The 23,273-nt window shown below is 36.6% G+C and overlaps 1 protein-coding gene across 1 annotated transcript in view; it reads right to left on the reverse strand.

The window, feature by feature from the left end:
• The window catches only part of Dgkb (diacylglycerol kinase beta), a 702,490-nt gene that overhangs the window by 603,383 nt on the left and 75,834 nt on the right, over positions 1-23,273 (reverse strand). The window lies entirely within an intron of this gene.

A 23,273-nucleotide genomic window follows, 5' to 3' on the forward strand; every position in this document is an offset into this window, starting at 1 on the left:
GGTCCTACTTCTTAGAAATTGCTCAAATTCTATATTAAAAATATCAGGTTCTTGCTCTATAATCCCCAGGAGAACTCCCAGACACGTGTTGAAGAAGAAAAGGGACAGTATGTAGCAAAGAATGATGGTCATTTTACTCTTGTATTTTCAGGTTTGGGGAGGAAGCCAGATCCCTACTGTGAGTGTTCATAATGTGATAGGGGATGTGTTTAGGAGAAACAAAATTGACACATGAAAGTCTTGGCCTTGTATGAGTCAGCTCTTCTATAATCAAATAAACCTCTCATGAGCTAAAATACCTCTATTTGCCTCAGTGACATTTTCTGTGCTGTCTTTGAACCCATGCACAATAAACTAACTGACCTTCCCACAAATTCGTTCTCTACTTAGCTGTCCAAGTTTCCCCTCCCCCCCCTTTGGAGAATGATTCCCTATTAGTCAAGGCTAGTCTTCTTCTCCCATTTTCCAGCCTCAATCTCCCAAGGCATGAACTTTTAGAAAACACCTCCAGACCCAGACTCAAGACAACTCTTTAAAGTTTAAAATTTCTTCAAATACCCTTACTCACCTGCTGATAACAGTGTAACCTGTATCATTGTTTGTGGTGATAACTTGCTTGTACAAATAAAGCCTGTCTGAGGATCAGAGGTGGAGCTTGCTACTAGTTAACCATAGAGGTCTGAGATCTATACAGACAGACAGGAAGTAAGGTATCTTGGCAGAAACATGACATATGCAAGGAGATAGGGAATCATACTCTTGTCTACTGAGATGCTGAGATAAGGTGTGGCCATGGCTTGCTCCTTCTCTCTGATCTCTCAGAATTTTCTTCTATATCTGACTCTATGTTTTTATCAGTTAGACCAATTGAAAACTCCATTTACAACTGTTGTTTTTTCTTTTAAAATAGTAACATTTTTTCACCATAAACTAGTACCAAATGATAAATAAATATTCATGCTTTAGAATATAATTTTGTTTTGCTAATTAAATTTATGTCAGCCAGGGTTCATGTGAGAGGGCAGAGAGGGTAAAAGGGAGGGGGGAAGAAGGGAAGGAGAGAGGGAGGGGGAACTGGGATCGACATGTAAAATAAATTTAAAAAAAGATTATGTCTTTTCCCAATCTCTCTCTTTCTCTCTCTCTCTCTCTCTCTCTCTCTCTCTCTCTCTCTCTCTCTCTCTCTCTCTCTCTAGATAAAGATCAAGGGCGTGTATCTTAGTTGCTTTTTTGGTTGTTGCAATAAAATACCCTAACACCTAACAAATGCTATTTTATCTTAAGAAAGAAAGGGTTTATTCTGGCCTTCAGTTCCATGGTAGAGCCCTTCAAGGAAGAAATAAGCAGTGTTATGAGATTGGAAGTAGCTGGTCTTTTCATATACACAGTGAAGATGTAGGTGAGATGATGAATTTGTGGCTGCCAATGCCTCTCTCCCATCCTGCATTTTATACAGTTCAGCATTTCTTGCCCAGAGAATGGTCCCAGGCATAAAATAGATCTTCCTCCATGAATTACTGTAACTCAAATAATCCCTCTCTGGATTTGTGTGGAGACTCATTTACTATGTGAGAGCTTAGATTTTTGTTAAGTTGACAATTAACATGACCCACCATAGAGGAATGAGAAAGGATAACAAGAGACTGAGAAAATAAAAAAATATAATTATTTCATGCAATAAAAATAGAAAGATAGTCTTGTATTTCTAATTGTCATTAGAATTCATAGAAGTGCATTATATCATGAAAAGCCTACAGCTGAAACCATCTTTAAGAAGCTTCAGGATTTATTTCACCTTTTTCAACATGGAAACATATTTTACATATGGTTTGATATGAAACATACAGGAAAGATTCATCAGAGATTAGAATATGGATTAAGTTTACTTACATTTACCTCCTCAATATTGCTAAGTTGTTTTGGTCTTTTTTTGGGGGGAATCATAGTATACGATGTTATATAAAACATCATTTAAGATTCAGTTTTCTCTAATTATCAAGGCACACAATTACAGACACTTAATTATTCCTTCCATCATGGGATCTGTCCCAAAATGAGATAGCTCAATGGAAACAGCTGAGTTAGTGGTCATGTGAAGCCAGACCAATAAAGTTGCATATGTATACATATTAAACACAACCTAGAAATATAAATAATTCCACAAATCATCCAAATCAGCAGAAATCATACTAAATTTTAATTTATCAGAACTGTCCTGAACATGTTCCTGAGTGCTGAATCATAACAATTCCTTGTTTGGTCAGCATTGTTTTAAATGGCTCCAGCTGTTCAACTCACCTTGGAATAGCAACAAACCCTTATCAGCTTCAAAACTCATCTTAAAAAGCTCACAGTTTAAATGATTTAGGGAAATTCTTCTGTTCTTACATTTAACTCTCAGAACAAAACTATTATCATTTCAGATGCTGAGGCAGAAGGATTGTGAGTTCAATTCCAGCCAAGGCTACACAGTGAAAGCACATCTCAAAAATGCATACATAAATAATAGATGTCTTGACAAATTTGCCTCTTTTTCTTTTATTCATTACATATATTCTCCTTGTTTCCTTTTGTGTCCTCAAGCTGTGACATCAGTGTTGTCTTAGGCAGCCTACCTCAATTGCTTAGGGAATTATGCACTGTAACAGTAGTAGATGTGCAATGAAAAGGAGACAAGCTTGTTCATTGCTTAAGCAAAACAACTTGTCTGAATTTACAATCCCTCTTTGAAAGCCCAGAATAGATTCTGCTTGACAGAAACATATATCCTCATAGAATAATCTTCCTATAACTTCTGATTACTTCTTGAGTACTTTTATGCTTTTAAAATGATTCCATACCTGCTTCCCACCGGAGTTATTTCAAGGATATATTTTATGAATAACTTATTTTATTCAAGAATAGATACCTCTGTTCCTTCATGAAAGTTCCCACGTCTCCTTATCCTTGTTTTGGAACAATCTAGCTGGTATATACTTTTATTATTAGTTAGTAATTAGTCCAATAATAATAAATCAAGAGACAGAAGAGCCAAAACAACTCAGTACTGGAATTCTGTAAGTACCATGATGGAAGGTTGTATAAATGAGGGTCTCTATGAATTTAAGCAAATATCTGAATTTTTCTGAATATAAATGTACTCATCTGTAATACAGCTATAACAATAATAGAAACTAATAATCTTATAGGTTTGTAATTCATGTGTTAGTATAGTAATGACATAGCTACTTAGTACAATATCTCTTATCTTTGTAAGTATAAGGTACATTGTAAGTAAAAGTATATTGTATTCATATACAAAATAAGCATTGAATGACAATAAATATCATTATATAAACACTTTTATATAATTTTTTCTTTGAAATGAACTACTTGACTGTCAAACAGATATAATTAAACACCTTTTACTTCCAGAGAATGACTCCTATACTACATAGGTAGGACACCAAAGTAGTAGTCTTGCTAAATTTAATCTCACAGAACTCATGTGGTTTGTGGATAACATGTTATAAATTACTGCATTCAGAAAAGAACAGAAACATTGTAGGTTTGCAGGATCTGTTTGTAATTTTGAACAGTAACTCACAATATTAGTGTAAGGAGTACGGCTTTTCCTCCTGCCACCTACTCTTGTCTCGCTGCCGCGCCAGCCCCAAATACTGCACAGAGACTCTGTATTTGATACAATGCTATTGGCCAGGTGCTAGTTTCTTATCGGCTAGCTCTGTCTTAAGTATTGACCCATTTCCGCTGATCTATGTATTTCTCTTACCGGGGAGGGAGCTGGCATTCTGCTTTCTCCAGACTCTCCATCTTGACCCCTCCTTCCTACTTCCTCTTTCCTCCTTGTCTCCTAGTCCCTCCTATCTTCCTTTCCTATTGGTCAACAGTGCTTTATTCATTAACCAGTATGAGAAAATTATACAGAATGACATCTCCCATCATATTAGTCTTTTTGTGATAAGGACTGTACTTAGCCTCAATTTAGTACATTGCAATAATAATCATCAGAAAAACACTGAAGAAGGCATTGCTTGAAATTTCTGATTTGTGCGTACATCAGTTGAGTAGGGGTTATACACTGTTAAGTACTGTTGAGTAGAATTTTCAACAATTTTGTAGTTTATCTTAAACATAATTCTGCAATATTTTATTATGTAATTATATGAAATGGCATTGTCAATACTGTCAGTTTTAAATCATAATATTGATCACCACAAAAATATATTGAAGATACTATATACACTCATGTATCAAATATCCAATCTAATTTACATTCTTTATTTAAAAATTTCATTCATGATATCAACATACAAATTGGCTTTCATCTTTAATGAATTATAAAATTATAGGCATGTTAATATATGTACTATCAGTAATTTTTTACCTATTTTATATACTTATATACTCATACCCAAGATAATGTAAAATTTTCTTATGCCAAAAACTGTTTTGACATTATGAAGGGTGAACATATACTTGGAATGATATATGTATGTACATATATGCATGCAATAACAATTCATGAAGAAATGAGCCATGAATTTGAACGATATCAAGGAAGGGTATATTTAAAGAGTTTATAAGTAGGAAAGGGTATCAAGAAATATTTTAGTCATATAATAAATCTCAAAAATTGTAGAAAAAATTATTGTTGAGTGGAAAAAGAGTGGGAGGCCTCTTTCAGTCCATCTTCAGCGATCACTGTGACCCAGGCTTTGCTGGACCCATGACTTGTGCTTCAGGAGGCCTTCCTCTGGTCATAACTACAACAGCTGGAACTGGTTCCTGGCAGCTTCACATTGTGTGTGCTCTTTTCAGTGAAACCTAGGATTCCTGCAAATTGCCTTCTTGTATTGTGTCATCATTCCCCCACCCAAACTTCTTTCAAAAGGCCTTTTATGCTTGCTTGTGAACTCACTCATGAGTAAAGAAGTCTAAACTAGAATGCCTGAAGAGCAGACAAAAGTGGGGCTGTCAGATCTAGCAACTGCAATGTGCTGGACCTTAGGCCTCTAGGGAATATCAGGGCTACGATGCCTCATTCACCACCATCGCTGGAAGCAGCTAATTTGTTGCAGGGAACAACTAGGGAAGAGGCTAAGAAGAGCCAAGACTAGAAAAGAGAAGCTATGAAGAGCTGAGTCTAAGAAATGAAGCTCCTAGCCATCGAAAAGTGCAATTGAGCCTCCAGGAGTTTAGATCTGAGGCTGGGCATCTGAACATATGTGAACCCAAAGGGAGCTGCATGCAGAATCACTAAGAGTCAAAGCATTGGCCAGTAAGCTTTGTACATTTGATGTCTTCTATGTATGGAAGTAATAGATCGCAGGGCCCAGAGCCATATTCTACTCTTGAAAACACAGAGAAATGTACCTTAAACTTGGTATCAATCATGTTACCATTAGACTTATATGTATAATTCTACAGCTTAGGTCTCATGCCCTGTGGAACTAAAAGCCTATGAGCTTGATGTATAGTGCATAAGCTCCTGTCACTACTCATGATTTCCAGCCAACCTAAAGAATGCTCTACATTTTGTGTCAAATTCATACATACCACTGAAAGTTCCAGAAAACTCTAATGTGGTATTTACGCCAATGATAAAAAATAGCCACAGAAGGTTGAGAGGCAAAAACCAATAACATTAGACTCTAGCAAAGAACTCACCAAAGGAAACTAAACACTGAAAGTCAGAAACAAGCACTATTATAAGTGTTTATTAGAAAGATCTTAAACAAATTCCCTCTAGGAAAATTTGGATAAAGAAGCTTGCTACAAATGTTGTATATTTATGATGTGATGTATATAAATTTTTTTGAGGTCTCTATGTAGAAGGCCTGTGAACAAACTGATTTATCGGAGGCAACCACTGAATCTATCTGTGTACTCTAGTAAGTATCACATAATGTAGCACATTTTATCAGGTGTTGACATCTCAACCTATTTATTAGACTATTAAGAAAGTTTCAGGAAACTGGAACTTTAATAATCCATACTTATATATTAGAACTATAGATCCTGGAACACAAATAGGATGCAGGGAAAGAAATTTCTCTGAGGTCTATGCTATTACTAGAAGCAAATACTCAAAATGTTAGAAAATTCTAGGATAAGTTCCTGACCACCTAGGAAAGAGAATGTAAGGCAAAAAAAAAAAAAAAAAGTCTTACCATACATGAAAGATATAGAAAGGAGACCAGAGTGGAAGGCTTAGGAAAGGGAGCTACTGAAATCTCAGTTAAAAGCTGGCTGCAACACGCCAATGTCCATTTCTCTAAGATACTTAAATACTTCGTGGCTCTGATTAAATTTGAGCAAAAACCCAAAAAGAATTCAGTCTATGGTAAACTAAGATAATATCATTAATTCAAAAGGGATGGATCATAAGTCAATTCAAGAGGTATGTCTGACTTACAGCTGAGATTAGAATGAGTGCAACAGATAGTTGAAATGTGATCTAATAATGACAGGAGTGGGATCTTGATTAAACTCCTTGGATTTCCATCAAAAAGATATTGTCCACAACAAGGAGCATTTGGGTAATTGTGGGAATCAAAAAGTTGGTGAGTCTTGTACTTTCCTAGATTCCCACAAGATTCTAGTCTTGAATTTGGACATGTTTCTGATCACAGTGTCTTATTAGAGATCTTAGAATAGCTTAAGACAAATTCAAAAACTCAAGTGTCTAGCCTAATAAATGAAAATGGTTCTGAGTAAAGGTCTGAGGGCGAAGAATATTCATTCCGTCTTTGGGTATTACACTCATTTCCCCAAAATGAATGTCAATGTAATACTCTAGATCTCAAAGGAAAACATTGTTTTTAGACCTAAGAGTGTGAACCAAGGAACTCTGATGTGGCTTAGAAAATGTTGTGACCAGAGACTTATTACTTAAATAACACTAATTTATTATCAGACTAATGAAATGATGCAAACTTAGCCACAAACAACATAAAGTCTCTTGGGTAAAGCTTACCAAACAATTGAAAGACATATATAGCAAGAACTTTGTGCCTTATCGAAAGAAATTAAAGAAGATACCAGAAAGTGGAAAGACCTCATATGCTCTTGGATAAGTAGGATAAACATAGTAAAAATGGCAATCTTGCCAAAATCAATCTACAGATTCAAAGCAATCCCCATCAAAATCCCAACACAAATCTTCACAGACCTTGAAAGGATAATACTCACCTTTGTATGGAAAAACAAAAGACCTAGGAAAGACAAAACATCCCTGCACAATAAAGGAACTTCAGGAAACATTACCTTCCCTGTCTTCAAGCTCTACTATAGACCTATAGTACTTAACATAGCTTGATATTGTCATAAAAATAAACAGGTAGACCAATGGAATCTACTTGAAAATCCTGATATTAACCCACACACCTATGAACACCTGATTTTTGACAAAACAGCTAAAATTACACAATGGAAGGAGGAAAGCATCTTCAACAAATGGTGCTGGCACAACTGGATGATGATGTGTAGAAGACTGCAGATAGACACATGCCTATTACCATGCACAAAACTTAAGTCTAAATGGATCAAAGACCTCAGCAAACCTGTATTATTCTAACTTGCTTTAGATACTTTGTCAGTTTGAATGTAAATGGCTCCTCAAGACTCATTTGAATATTTGGTCTCCAGTTGGTGGAACTGTTTGGGAAGGAATTACGATGCGGGGCCTTGTTGAAGGAGGTTTGTCATTGGGGATGGGCTTTGAGGTTTCAAAAGACATATTCCAGTTCATGCTCATTCTCTCTGCTTCAGCCTTATGGGTTGAGATGTGAGATTTCAGTTGTTCCTGCCATCATACATTTCCTTCACCATCATGGACTATAATCCTCTGAAACTATAAGCCTAATTAAATGCTTTCTTTTATAATTTGCCATGGTGAGAGCATTTTAAACAGCAATACAAAATAACTGATACATGCACTGACCTCTGCCCCCCCATGAGAGACATTGATGGCAAAGTATGCTTTGGTGGCAAGTTGTATGAAGTCAGTTTGTATCATAGTGGACTTTAAATGCCCAGCCTACACACTTTCATGAATACCACAAAACACAAAAATTAAATTACTGAGACTTTTTCCAATACTTAATCAATTAAAAGGATAGAGAAAAAAAAGGAAACAAGCAAGAAGAAAAAGTTATTTCATTTCATGTGGAATGTGGAATGTAGACTCAAAAGTAATAAAGTAATATGTGATTAATATTATCTTGAGTAGAACCTACCAGTGAGCATTTCATGAATTTGTTTTTCCATGCTGACCTTTTTCAGAGATTGCTTAAATAATTACTTTTTCATTGTAGATTCTGTACACTGATAGACAAAACAACATCTAAAATAATCATAGGAGAAGAAGTGCTGAGAGGTACACTCACCAGAGAAAAGCTTGACAAAAGGCAGAGGCTATCACTTTTTGAGAAGTGTGTCTTAGTGTTTCTATTTCTGGCATAATAATCATGACCAAAGCAACTTGAGGAGAGGTTGTAAGATTTTAATTTACAATTCCATATAATAGGCCATCATTGAAGGAAGTCAGGAGAAGAACTTGAAATAGGAACCTGGAGACAGAAACTAGAGCGGAGACCATTGAAGAATGGTTACTGCTGGCATTCTCAGCCTGTTTTCCTGCACAATGCAGGGCCACTATGAGCAGGGCCACCATGAGCATGACACCACTGTTCCATCTACTATAGGATGGGGTCATCCACATTAGTCAGTAGTCAAGAAAATGCCCCTTAGGTTTTCCCATAGGCAAACTTGGTGGGGTATTTTCTCAATTGATGTTCCCTCTTACAATATTACAGTAGCTTGTTCAAGTTTAAACAAACCCCCATCAAACTAGCAGCACAAAAAGATCAATGTGGACTGCTGTTGAATATTTAACTATGCAAAGATTGCTACATTTATTTATTATGTGGAATATTACTTTAACTGTATAAAGGTGTAGTGCATTTGTTTCTGCTGCATTTGTTTAACTATGGAAGGATGTGTGTTTAATTACATAAAGATGTGTTGCATTTGCTTTACCTTGCCTGCCTAAGGCACCTAATTGATCTAATAAAAAGCTGAATGGCCAATAGCTAGGCAGAACAGCCTATGTAGGCTGACAGCCAGAGAGAATAAATAGGAGGAAAAAAAAATCTATGCTCAACAGAAGAAGAAAAGAGGAGCAAAGGAAGAAGACACCCAGGGCTAGATATCAGGCAGCCACCAGACAGAGAAAGAAAAAGCAATGATAGTAAGGTATACAGAAGGAAGAGAGGTAAAAATCCTCAAGGCAAAAGGTAGATAAAGAGAAGCAGGTTAATTTAAGTTAAATGAGCTAGCCAAAAATGAGCCTAAGCCAGACTGAGCATTCTAAACTAAGAAGAATTCTCTACATTATGGTTTTGGAGTTGGGTGGTCCAAAAAAGGAAAAGCCTGGTATAGTAGAAGTGCTCATGCACAGTAGCTGCAGTGGCTGCTGCTTCAGAACTAGTCCCCAGAGATGTTGAGAGGTGTCTACCATCTTTAAGATCCAGGAAAGGAAGACAATAGAGGTCATTTGACACCTTTTTAGAAAGAAAAAAAATAGTTACTAGAAATAACTAGGTAGTTTCAAGAAACCCCAACTTACTTAGTGTTTTCTGTTTTGTCTTTGTTTAAAGTTTTCACCTGTAAACAAGAATAGTGGAGGAAAATAGTACCTTTTTCATGATTTCTGAAGGAGATGCATGCGTGTACATGTGCACACACACACACACATCATCATCATCATCAAAATTAGTCAAATTTGGTCTTATAATAGTCATATTAAATCATACCTCTTTATGATTAGAATGAGTTCTCTGCCTCATGAAAATTATTGTAGATTCTTTATGGAATTTCATGTTGTGAAGTTAACTGCCTAAGACTAAATTTCAATAACACACAACTAATAACATAACATAATTAATCTCTAACACTCATTAGGAAACTGTATGTCATAGACACTTTGTTGATGTTTGCAAACACCTGGGTGACTTACTTCTCTGTAAAAAACTATGATAACTAACTGTAGTGAGATAGTCCTTCTGTGGCACTGACCACACCCATTGGGGGGTGGAGCCATGGGCGGAAGTGACCTGTGGAAGGTGGTCGGAGAGAGAGCCTGGAAAAGCTCTCTTTCTGGCGGGACTTGGACAGGAGAGCATCGGGTGGAATTTCCTGGTGTTCATCTGTCTAGGTTGTAAGTTATTTACCCCTGAATAAACATCTATTTAGCCTATTTGTTTATCCTGATCCTTATTTATCAGCGATATCTGGTGTCAGAAGTTGGGAAAGGTATGGTTTAGATGGGATATAGGTAGATTAGCCTATTTTCTTGTAAATTTGAGTAAGAATGAAATAGTATTTTACAGCTTACATTATTATGTATTCTTATATGTGATAAACTATGTAAAATTAAGTTTGTATTTTGTTATATTGTGTAAAGGCTTTCCACTTATGATGTTTTATACACATTATTTTTTTACCATATTCTATGATTGTATACTTTTCTTGTATTCAAGACATTTTGTATATTGATACAATTTAGGATATTTATCATGCTGCCCTTTATAATTCTACCTCTTGTCTTGACATTTCTACTCTACATCTATTTTAGGGATTTATATGTATGTATATGTTCCATTGTTTAAGTATTTGTTCCTGCTTTACTCAGGGAAGTTTTAATCAGTTTTTTAGCTAAGTTCCTAAGTATTATAGATTATCTTCACTCATGGTTCCTGTACCTATGAGATTAGTCAGATATAGATGCTTAATCTTCAATCACTTCATAGACATACGGAACATGGCATTTAAATGTTTTAATATTAGTTCTCCATTGACATGAGACACTGTTGCTCCTGACAGCACCATGCACTTTCCCAAAAATATGTTGGACACTGTTGTTGCTCTTGCTGGAGCTCATTCTCACCTCAGCTAATGGCCTGTTGGGCAAAGAACTGCCCCCACCTTGACCACTGATTTGGACAAGCAGTCCTATGTGCTTACAGGAGACAAATATAAAAGACTGCTGGACCTTGCCAAGTCAGGGTAAGATAGCCATTCTACCTCCCTGCTGCTGTTGTGGTCTGTCAAGTTCTCTTGGCCTTAGCCAAAACTGGGTGTATCAATGTTGCTGTGAGACCTAGGGTGACTGTCCAGGTAGTTTGCTGTTTCTGTCCTTGCTGCACCTTTTGGAAGTTGTCCATCCGCACTTCCTGTCTACTCTAGTATCGTCATTTTCCTTCTCAAGTCTTGATGAAGTTGAAGATTAAACTATCACAACTATTATTCTCTCTTCCTAGTTAAATATATTAGGTACTAGACTTAGGTTTTCCAGCTTAGCACACTCTATTGTAAACTCCGTTATGCCTTCACCCTAGGACTAGATATGTAGGTCATTTTGTTCTCGATTTTCCTTTTTCTTAGAGCACACTTGTTATTCATTGTTTTGTATATAGTTTTGTATTAAGCCTAAATCTTTTCTTTAAACTAAAAGGGGAATTGTAGTGAGATAGTCCTTCTGTGGCACTGACCACACCCATTGGGGGTGGAGCCATGGGCGGAAGTGACCTGTGGAAGGAGGTCAGAGAGAGAGTCAGGAAAAGCTCTCTTGCTGGCGGGACTTGGACAGGAGAGCATCGGGTGGAATTTCCTGGTGTTCATCTGTCTAGGTTGTAAGTTATTTACCCCTGAATAAACATCTAATCAGCCTATTTGTTTATCCTGATCCTTATTTAACCGCGATAACTAACCATGATAGTTTCTCAAGGCCATTCACACTCTGGCAGCTGCAGGAGTTCCAATAGTACCAGTCTTCCTGCCAAACACACTATAGCATAGATACTGCAAGCCTAGCAGCAGAATTCTGGAATTCTTTCCCTTGCTGAGTTATCAGAGCATTTGGCAAAGGGGAAGATGAGCCTAGATGGGAGTCACATGTTGCCTTCTCCCACATCCTCCTTTTCTGTGTTTGGTAATAAAAAACTAAAAATAAGGTAATCATGTTGGATACTTGAAAGAAAATAATTTGTGTATGTGTGCTTTTTGTGCGTGTGTGTGTGTGTGTGTGTGTGTGTGTGTGTGTGTGTGTGTGTAAGAGGGGATTCCAAAAGAGAGTTAAGCAAAGAAATCTCTTCTTTACATAAAGTAGTTTTAAGATCATTTTTCATAAGTATTATCTAAAAACACTCAGAAACTTCATTCTGCTTCATGTTCCTGGGATGAATATAGAAAGTAAAGGAGCTTCCTATATTGAAAATGGAGGTGAAAAGTGGGATGCACTAAAAACCTGGAGCAGGGTGAAGGGAAAGAAACATACCAGAAACAAATAAATAAACAATTCTTTCCTCGGAAAGACAGCCTGAGTGGAAAATATGCATGCCCATCTACAGTATGGTATTAGTGGATATTAGTTTCTGTGTATTGAAAGACACCCCTGGGCTTGCTTCATATTTTATAGATTTTTGTAAGCAGAGATACCTGCCTGGATTCCAATCTAGCATTTCAAGGATCTTTCATATTACATATTTTGTAACTATCTTTAGCAGAGATTAGGCATTTTTATTGTTCATTGCAAAAGATAGAAAGCTCCTTAACTCAGAGTTTTCATCACACAACTTAATTCTCTGCCTCTGAAAATGTGACCTGCACCATTTCATAATCTCCTATGGGGATTGAAGCAAGGAGCCTATACACATATGAGTTGTATGAAACTTACTCTAACATGATTCATGAAGCCCCTTGCCTCTGACCAAGGGCTGTTGGTCTTCCAGCACCCATGAGTCTTTAGCATGCTAACTTATACATCATCAGGAGGGAAAAATCTCAAATTCTCAAAACTTGGCAGCATTCATCCATTTAAAGCTGTTTTGGGGAATGAAAAATGGGGTCTTCGGATACTGAGGAAGTTTGTAAAGCAGCTGTGAGGTTTGAAGATAAACTGTGTAGAAGAGGTAAATGAGAGCTGCTTTGAGCTCAAGGCCGTATCTCACAGAGTCTCAAAGAAACAAACTATATTATTCAGCAAATAATAAAAATAGAAATATGTGCTTGGGAAAGGCAGAGCTATTGAACTCCAGGGAATGTAAAGATAGTTGAACAAAAGCTCAGAACACTCCATAATAACGATAGAAGTGATAATTAACTTATTGTGGTAGCTTCCTATTTACAAGGCAATTCCATACCCAATATTTTACTTGTGTCTTATGAAACTCTTATGAGATAGGCTTCTTTATTTCCTTAATTACACAGCTGAGGAGATTAAAGTTTAAGATGGTTAAAACCCAAAACTGCTGTTTGGAAAATAAACAGTAGAGATCAACCCAAGGAAATTAAATGAACTCCAAAACAAAACCAATATTTGTCAATAGGTTTATAATAGTTTGTCACAAACTATTCCCTTTAAGTATCATCCACAACATAGGTGTTAGTTAGGAGGATTGGGCAGTCTATGGGGCCTCTGGTAGTGGATCATTATTTTTCCCTAGTATACAAATGGACTTTGGGAGCCCATTCCACATAGAGGAATACTCTCTCAGCCTAGACACATGGGGGAGGGCCTAGGCCTTGTTCCAAATGATATGACAGACTTTGAAGATCCCCCTTAGAAGAACTCACCCTCCCTGGGGATCAGATATGGGATGGGATGAGGGTTGGAGGTGGGCAAGAGGAAGGGAGGGTGAAAGAACTGGGGTTGACTTGTACAACAAGTTTGTTGCAAATTTATATTTAAAATATTATATATATAAAAAGAAACATCCACATCAGTTTACAGTTCTGCTCTGTAAATGCTATTTCTCTCATGGAGAAGAACAAAATCCTTATATTTATCCTGTACAATTTAGGTATAAGAGTTTTTTTTTTTTTCCATTTCATTTTACAAAGTGGCTCATATGTATTCCCATACTGCTTCTTTTCTATTCATCTCACTGAACCCACTACACTAAAACAAATAAATAGAACCTTCAATCCCCTATAATTCCATATGTTATAAAATCTGCACACATTATGGTAATCCTTAGACCTCATCCTTCATGTTGTTATTTTTGTCTCTTTACTCTTGTGTATTTGGGAAAGAGACATAATATGTTGTGTTTACTGGTCTATGTTCCATCTGTAGAGCAGGCTGGCCTTTTACTTGTAGTGTCTTAGCCTTTTGATCATCATAATTACATGTGTGTACAAGAGGGTTCAAATAGACCTGACCTTATGAAATATCTTTGTCTTTTGAGTGTGCAATTATGGTTCAATTACCCATTTCCACCTTTATTTCAAGTTTCTATTGCTTTATCATTCTCATGGGTCTCTTATAAAACTAGGTCTGGCTGGTTTCCTTTCAACTTGACACAAGATAAAGTCATCTGACAGGAGGCAACCTCAATTATGACAGTGCTTTCATAAGATCAGGTTGTGGGAAAGCCCAAGTTACAGGGCATTTTCTTAATTAGGGATTTATGAGGGAGGGGGCAACCCATTGTGGGAGGTGCCATCCCTAGGTTGGTGGTCTTGGGTTGTGGTGATACCTTGCTTGTACAAATAAAGCCTGTCTGAAGGTCAGAGGATGGAGCTTGCCACTAGCTAACCATAGAGATCTAGAGGTCTGGACAGGCAGACAGGAAGTAAGGTAGATGGGCAGACACATGATATAAGCAAGGATACCGGAAATCACACTCTTGTCTGCTGAGATGATAAAGAGGTAAGGTGTGAAGTGGCTTGCTCCTCCTCTCTAATCTCTCAATATCTGACTCCAGGTTTTTATATTTAGACCGATTAAGAACTCCATTTATTGCATTCTATAAGAAAACAGGCTGAGCATGCAATGAAGATCAAGCTAGTGAACACCCTTCCATGGCCTCTACAACAATTTATCCTTCAAGATTTCTTCCTTTGCATTCTTGTTCTGATTTCCTTTGATAAAGAACAGAAATATGGAAGTATAAACCCTTTCCTCCCCAAATTCACTGGTCATGGTGTTTCATCATGGCAATAGAAAAAAGTTTTCCATCTTCTAGTGCTTTCACTCAGTGTTCCCCACTTTGTCCCCATCTTCTTCCTTCTTTCTCAGTGGGCATCCATAGATCATCTTATCTATGCATTCTTGATGTGACAGCCACTCACTATACAACAGCACACCACTCTATATCCCTGAGTCTGAATTCTTTCTTGAGCTTCAAACCTTTATGCTAAAGTACTTAATTTACACCTCAGTATGAAACCCTATGGAGTCCTATGGCTAAGTTGTTCAAGATCAAAATAGTCCTTTTTTTCTCTCCAAACTTGTCTTTTTTTATATGCCATTCCAATGTTAAATGAAACACAACAACTTAGGTATGCAAATCAAAATACCTCTTCTCTCTTACTTGGATCTCAAATTTAATTGGAAAATTTGTTTGTTTAACTTCCTCTAGAAGTTCTCTCACATATCTGTTCTCCTTTCTGTTTCAGTGTCTTAACCTTCATGCAACTCTGCATACCAAACAGCCTTTGTTTCTTCAAATACATTGTATATATCACTATAAAATGTAACATTATTTCACCAACCCAAAAATGATTATTCTTAGTGTTTTCCAATGATGAAACCCTTTCCCAAAAAGTGCTCATGGAGTTACACTGCTGAATTGTTCACACCTACTCTCAGAAATTATCTGCACAGCCATGTACACAGAAGCATACTAAATAAGAAGCATACACACCCACTAGTACTTCAGGTTCATCCCTGGTAAACAATATTCTTTCATCCCTATGTATCTGTTCTGATAACTATATGAACTCTGCTTCTGTAATGTCTTTTCATTAGTGTCAATCAAAATGAGGCATATCATTAACATACATAAGCTCATGATCCAAGAGGAGTCTCAGGTGGTTCCAGCACTGATAATATATCAGAAGCCAGAGGCCTTGAACTTGACCAATAATATATTATGCAACGAAAACTTGCAAGTAAAGCTGAGTGGGCAAAGGGATATACTGCATGACATACCACAGCTTCCAATGCCACTAAGCTAAACAAAGAAGTGTTGGAGAGACAAGAACGTTTGAAGAAAACTGTGGTATTTTTGTTTGGTTGGTTTATGTGATAGTTTGAATGAAATTGATCCCCATAAGCTCAAAGGGAGTGACCATATTAGGAGATGTGGACTTGTTGGGGTAGGTTTGGCCTAATTGGAGAAAGTGTCACTGTGGAGTGGACATTGAGGTTTCCTATGTTCAGGATACTTTCCAGTGTCTCAGACCATTTCCTGTTGCCTGAAAGATGAGAACTCTCAGATACTTACCAGCACCATGTATGTGGCCTTAAAGACTGAACCTCTGAACTGTAAGCCACTCATTCCAATTAAATGGTTTTCCTTTGTAAGAGTTGCTGTGGCCATGATGTCTCTAAAAAGCAATAGAAGTCCTAAGGCCGTTAGTTTTGATTTTAATTATTATTTTTAAAATTCCCTCTTTGGGAGAATGGGATAGGGGTGAGAGGACAATATGGAGGGATTGGAAAGTGATTGGCACTGAGGTGCATGATGTAAATTCCCAAAGAGTCAGTACAAAATTTATGCTAAAAGAGAAAAAAAAAAAAAAGAAGAAAAAGTAACACAGGTCTTCAGAATTTGTTTGTTGAAATTGGTTTCACTGTTATGACAATGGGGCTTATTACTTCAAGATGGAGCCTATTACTTCTGTTTTATGTATGAAGAAATGGAATTTTGAAGTGATTGACTTATGTAATTTTTCCAAGTAAATAGTAAGCAGTTGTTTACTTCCTTAATTCAGTAGGCTGTATTTCCTCCTCTGATACTGGGCATAGTAATGATTTTCAAACAGTTTTTTGAATGCAGGAAATATGAAATGACTGTCCTTTTCCAGAGTCTGAAAGAACAATGTAGCTGTCTTAGTAACTTGGACAGAAGATATTTATTATCTGTCCTTGCCAGTGAGACACAGTCTCAGATGCAGCAACCATTCCTAAGATTTTTCTTCTTTTTTCTGCCAATTTCAAAAGGTGATGGCTACTTCATCACACCAGGTGTTCTACTTGAATACAAAATTGACCCAAATTGATATTAAGTCATATTTTTTAAGATGTAATGGAACATATTTTATGCTGTCATCTAACACCAAAACTAAAGTCCATAACAAAATTAGAACTAGGAAAACAGTTTATGTTACATGCTCTTTTGTCCCTCATATCTTCTTCTTGAATTCAGTGTAAATAAATAGAGGGCATTATATGTATTTAATACTGAAAGTGTAATATTTAGCATGAAGCTTCATAGCTAGATCAGGAAGCTATATTAGACCTTAAGTCTGGTTAATTTTGATGTGTGATGATGTTATTTTTATAAGGTATTTTATAATGAAATGTATCAGAAATAATTTGTACAATTAAAATGTAATAGGAAGAGGGAAAAAAAGCACTGTTTGATCAACATACTGAAATAGTTCGAGCATTTTAATCAAAGCAGATTTTGATGACTCATTTTACCAATATTCCACAGTAGTCATACTTCAGAATTACTCTATAAACCACAAATTTAAATAATTGATAGTTGGTAGTCTAAAAATGTTAAATAATTTAATGCTTAAATTTTGTCAAAATTACATGCCTTTTGGGGCTAAAATGATGGAAAAATGTATTTATTACCTTCTTTTACTAACACGAAATGTAAGCATAAAAGAATAAAGGTGGCAGATTCATAAAAGACAAGCAAACAAGCAGGAAATTGAGTTCGAAACATTTAGCTAACATAGCCAGAGATGGGACAAAAGACATTATGTTGCCAACACTCATTCCAGAATACAGTCTGGGTCAGGGCCAGGAGCTGCCAAGTCCATTGATGTGAATCAGAAAAATAAGATCAAATATGAAAGATTCATCTAAAATAGGTTCTCAAATGCAAATTTAAGGTCAATAGTGAGGATAAAGTCAAAACAATGTAGATAAATCAAAAGGTTTAACTCAAAGAAGAAAAATAAGGTATCTGAAATTAAACTACCTCAGTCATCAGCTCCATGACACCAATCATAACAAGTGCATTGACTGCAAAGCACCTGGCATGCTTCTCCACACTGAATCCCCAGAATCTCTGTGGTCCTAGGAAAGCGAGGGGCACACACCACAGCACTAGGACTCAAATCCAGCTTTCTCTGACACAAAATTATGTGTTCCAAGACTGTATGCTAGCTGGCACTCTGCCATTCCTCCTTTTGACTTGCATAAAGAGAATAATTACCAGTAAGTGCCTTGTCCTCCCAAAATAGAGCTGATCTAACACAGGGCACGAGACAGAAGTAAAAGCAAAGCTCAGCATGATAAATTAGAAAGAGGGCTAGCATGTGATTTAATTTGTTTAACAATGAATTAAATGCATGCACAGCTGGGGTGCGTGTGGACACATTCATGCACGCACACACATAAACACATACATATACATGTACATAAACCCACATATACACATGCATTTATACACATAGATACATAGACACATATGAGCGTGTGAGTGCACAAGCAAACATACACTGTTAGGCTTCTTTTCTTTCCTTCTATATCATCTTGTGTGACAAAGCACAAAACATATCAAAAAGGAATAATTAGGTTTTCATGTTAGAAGAGGGATTTCTTAAGGAGAGTAATTAATGTCTTAAAGTGAGAAAAAGATGTCTTTACTAGAGTGCTGCATAGTTTTCTTCTTGTTGATTTCCTTTCCTGTCCTATATATATATATTTTCTTGTTTTACCTTCTCCCTTTTATCTCCCTCCCTTTTCTTTCATTCTCTTTCTCCCCCTCCTTCTCTCTCTTATGTCTCTGTTCTTCTCCTTTATCTTTTCTTCATGTGTGGTCTGGGACACTGAATCCAGGACTTCAAGCAAGCATCTTACCATTGTACTTCCAACATTCCATGGGTTTAATAAAGGAATAGTGAGTGAGACTTAGTGAAGAAAACAAATGTTAGTAGAGCATTGAAGTCTGAATCTTCATTAGACAGAGCAACACTGAGATTCACACGTGACCCATCCCAGTGCATGTTGGTATAAAAAGGATTCATTTGAAACTGTTCCCTTATCCTACCACCTTACTTGTCTCTCCACCATTATCTAGTTCCTTCTACTGAACTGAAGCTCTCCTTTTAGTTTCCATTAACTAGCCTTAGGAAGACCACTATTAAGCTCCAATAGGGGAAGACACTATGACCCTTCTTCAGCTTCTCCCTTGACCTATGAATACTTCATCTTGTCAAGATTTCTCATTTAAAAAAAAAATAACTGGTCTCCATTAATTCCAATCAGCCTGAAGCAAATAGCGTAGAAGTGCTGCTCCAGCTCTCAGGGAAATGGAATGAAGGGGTAGCTGTGAGAAATGAATGGAACAAATTGGAACTAGCATTTTTGCTAGTACAAATGGACCCTCTTCACAATATATTTTCAGTGGGCTACATGACCACGCATGCTCATGAAATAAGAAGTGAGTTGCAGAAAGGTGAAATATTTACCTGAAAAGAAAATGCAAATCCTGGCCCCAAGAAGTCAAGACCTGGGTCATGTTTCAGGAAGAGAAGACAATACTCAAAAGAGGTGCACCTCACCCACTGTGGGGTTACTATGTCACTCTAACTGCCTGTGTCCCGTAAAACTACTCAACCCTCAAGGCATTCAGAATAGAGATTTAATTTTCCACAAGACTGGCCTTTAACATGTTTCTGCCCAAGTGACAGAAGATAACCTAAGATTCTGGTATTGTTGGGGCCAGCTCTCCATTTAGGGGCCTACACTATTTTGCACTTTCTTTCCCTGTCCTCCATATAAAATAAAAAAAAAATTAAGTGTAGACAATAACTGTGGTTAATGCATTTTAGACTGGTCTATTTTTTTTACAACATAATTTATAAGAAATATAGACAAACTGCTATTGTTTTGACTTTGTCATTCACCCTTCTTGGGATCCAAATCAGCTACTTTAGCAGAAAGAGTTAATCCTCGGGGAAGATAATTTACTTTGCACTCATGATTATTGTAACTTTGATGAGGTGATGATAAATTGTTTATAGTGGGGCAATAAATATCAATTATGTATGTTGCTCAATGTTGTATTAAGCCCTACCATGGAAATATTTGAGGTGAAAGTCTATTTTTTTTTAACTGAAAAAGATGAAAACCTTATACTTTATGTGAAATTCTGTGATGTTTAATTTTGTGAGTTTATGTTGAAAATCAGGTAGACATAGATTGACGACAGAAGAAAGGAAGGAGATGAAAGTGCCTGTTACGTTAGCAGTCACTGCGTCTGATCTATCTGTCTGGTTGTCCTTCTGTCTCCTATCTATTTTCTGTCTACCTTCTATCACCTATTTATTTCTTTTTCTTTCTCTCTTTCTCCCACCACCTTTCTGGCTGTCATGACATTACACTGAAACTGAGCCAAAATAAAGACTTTATTCAATAACACATTTGTTCAAATATTTGTGAAAGCAACACATTTCTTGCACAGTTCCCAAAGTTATACCCTTAGACAGTGAGTCAGTCAACTTCAAGGGCATATTCTTGTGTCAATGGACCTTCAAAGTGTCCTTTCATTTGTTGTCATCTAAAACTTTATGGTACAAGTTGACTATGCCCAGAAGCATTCCTGTCCATCACTTTATCTCCATGGTCTTAAATTGAGCATGCGGAGGAAAGGATCAACCTGTACGTGTAGGTTCCTTGAATAAAAATCCCCATGTTCTCTTTGTTTGACTCACAATTGTCCTTGGTTTCTTTAGGTAATAAATCTTTCCCACAATTTTATGTTTTGACTGTGCTTATTTTGTCTTTGCACCTTTGCATTCACTAAGATATGAATGCATTGCAATAGCACTAAGAAGCTGTAGACAAGATGGAGCTAATGCTATCAAATATTAGTTTGGGGGATGGGTATATACTTTAGCTGGTAGAGTGCTTGCCTTCTGTAGAGGAATCCTTTGATTCTATCCACAGCATATCTTAAAGTGGTTATGGTAGCACAACTCTGTAAACTCAACATTCAGGAGATAGGGGACAGAGGGTCAGAAGTTCAATGTTATTCTTGGTCGTTATCCGGAATTTGAGGGCAGCCTGGGATACATGGGACCTTTTCTCAAATAAGCTTAAAAAAAAAAAAAAAAAAAAGATTTGCTTGTAAAGCTGGCCATTTTTTCCCATGGAATCACTGTAAGTGCCTCTCTCTCTCTAATGGAATCTGAGTATTAGGCACCTCAGTCTTCCGTTCACCATAATTTTGCCTGGGTCTACACTTCCAGCTGCTATAAACAGTAAGAAATGTATGAATGTTTGGAAATGTTCCTCCCATAACACAGTATCTTTCAAAAATAATTGACATGCAGTACAACACACTTTATACACTGCAATTCAAAGGCCAAATCTAAAAATGACAACATGCAGATAATGAACCATTGGAAAACACCGTGTCTCCTGTAGACAGAAGACATTCCTACTCATGACAAAACTTGGAGTCTCTTAAACCTTGGCTGTGCCCTGAAACCACAGCAGGAAGTACATACAGAGCAATAATGAGATAAGCTCAATTCTCTACACAGCAGGAGTAAGAGCGGTCTATCTTGTAAAAACCGTTCAGATGACTTTATATAAAGTGTGGAGACAGAAATTAGACTCCCTTCCCACATCTCATTGAAAATGCTACCCATGGAGTGACTCAGCCTGCAACCCTAAACAGGATCCTGATCGCAGCATGCTCCAGGGAGCCGCAGCAGGCTCCACATTAGCTGCCTTCAGCATATGTGGGGACTGCACACAGCTAAGGCAGCCAATCATGCTGGAGGCTTCTACCTTGTGAACAGGCTCTAGCCCAACAGCTTCACAACACAACTTTTTTACTCTGTTAATAAAACGATTGTAAACAGTATTAGCAGTAACACTTTTTTTCCAGGCATTCTGCTCACTTCTCTAATAGAACTTATGAATAATACTATTATTTTAATAATTTTATTGATATCTGGTACAAAAATAATGTACAGAGATGTTAGGAAAGTTACTCAATGTCAGGTACAGGATTTGGATTTCAATACACCTTCAAGTGTGCTGGCTGCCTTACAGGGAATGCTATCCACGTTTCAGCCTATTCATCCTTTGTTCCTTTTGGAAACAGCCAAGAAGTCTACAGAGGCATCATAGTTGCAAGGTCTACTGTAGCAATGTGAAATGAGGAGATGAGATTTGTGATGTTCTCTGTATTCACTTTTGATTTAATTTTGCTAGAGAAAGGATTTCAGGAGATCATTTAGTCCTCCAGTCCATCAAAGTATAGAAACTACTTATTTAATATTTGACACATTGATATTGGACATATAACTTAGCATGTTAACTATGATCAAGAATTTATTTTTTAAAAACTACTGCATTTGAAATAACAATTTGTTGTTGAAAGATTAAAAAGTAGGTACTAAGAAAATTGTCCAATATGCTACTTCTCTGATTGACTGTGGAAGCATGTTGATTCCTAATGTTAAATTGTCAGATGAAAAATCTGATGTCTAGTAGTCTGATGGTATGTACTCATAGCTGAGAGAAATGTATGACTCGAAATCTTCATATAAAGAGTATATTTTCATAATTGCAATGTATTATGCAAGAATGCATTCTAATCATGATACACTTTGCTTCTTAATTACCTAGGAAAATGCTGGAGGAATAAATGCCATTTCTCTTGTTACCTTGATTATTTGAGAAAGAACAACAAATTTGATGATCATAAAATCTCAGCTAGTTTTTGCAGAGTCCTTAAGTAACTAACAATTTGTCATCTCCTAAAATTCATATGCATAAACTCTTAATGTACATACATAATGAAGCTCATATTGAACTACCTTACCATGCAGTGACCTATTATGGTCTATAATTTGAAGAAGAACTTATTAAACACATTTGCTTAAATTCGTCACATCCTGTCTTTCTTTGGAATTTGTTGAGATTAAGTACTATTGTGGAATACAATGTGTCCATGATCCCTTCTCTTGGTCCTTATGGATAGGTTCATAAAAAAGGAAGGGGAAACAACACCACCAATAACACAATAACCTTCTCTTTTGGAATCCTCCCTTTATTGCTATTACTGGTAGTGTTTCCCAGGGTTAGTTTTATATATGACATCCTAGTTTATTTTAACTTTGATTTGATTTATCTCTCCTTTTTTCATTTTTGTTAAGAGGCAGTTTTAAGTTTATCTACTAGTGAATTAAAAAAATATATTGCATCCATCCACAAGACAAAC

This window comes from Phodopus roborovskii, unplaced genomic scaffold, assembly GCF_943737965.1.
Source record: "Phodopus roborovskii unplaced genomic scaffold, PHOROB, whole genome shotgun sequence".
Classification (NCBI taxonomy): domain Eukaryota; kingdom Metazoa; phylum Chordata; class Mammalia; order Rodentia; family Cricetidae; genus Phodopus; species Phodopus roborovskii.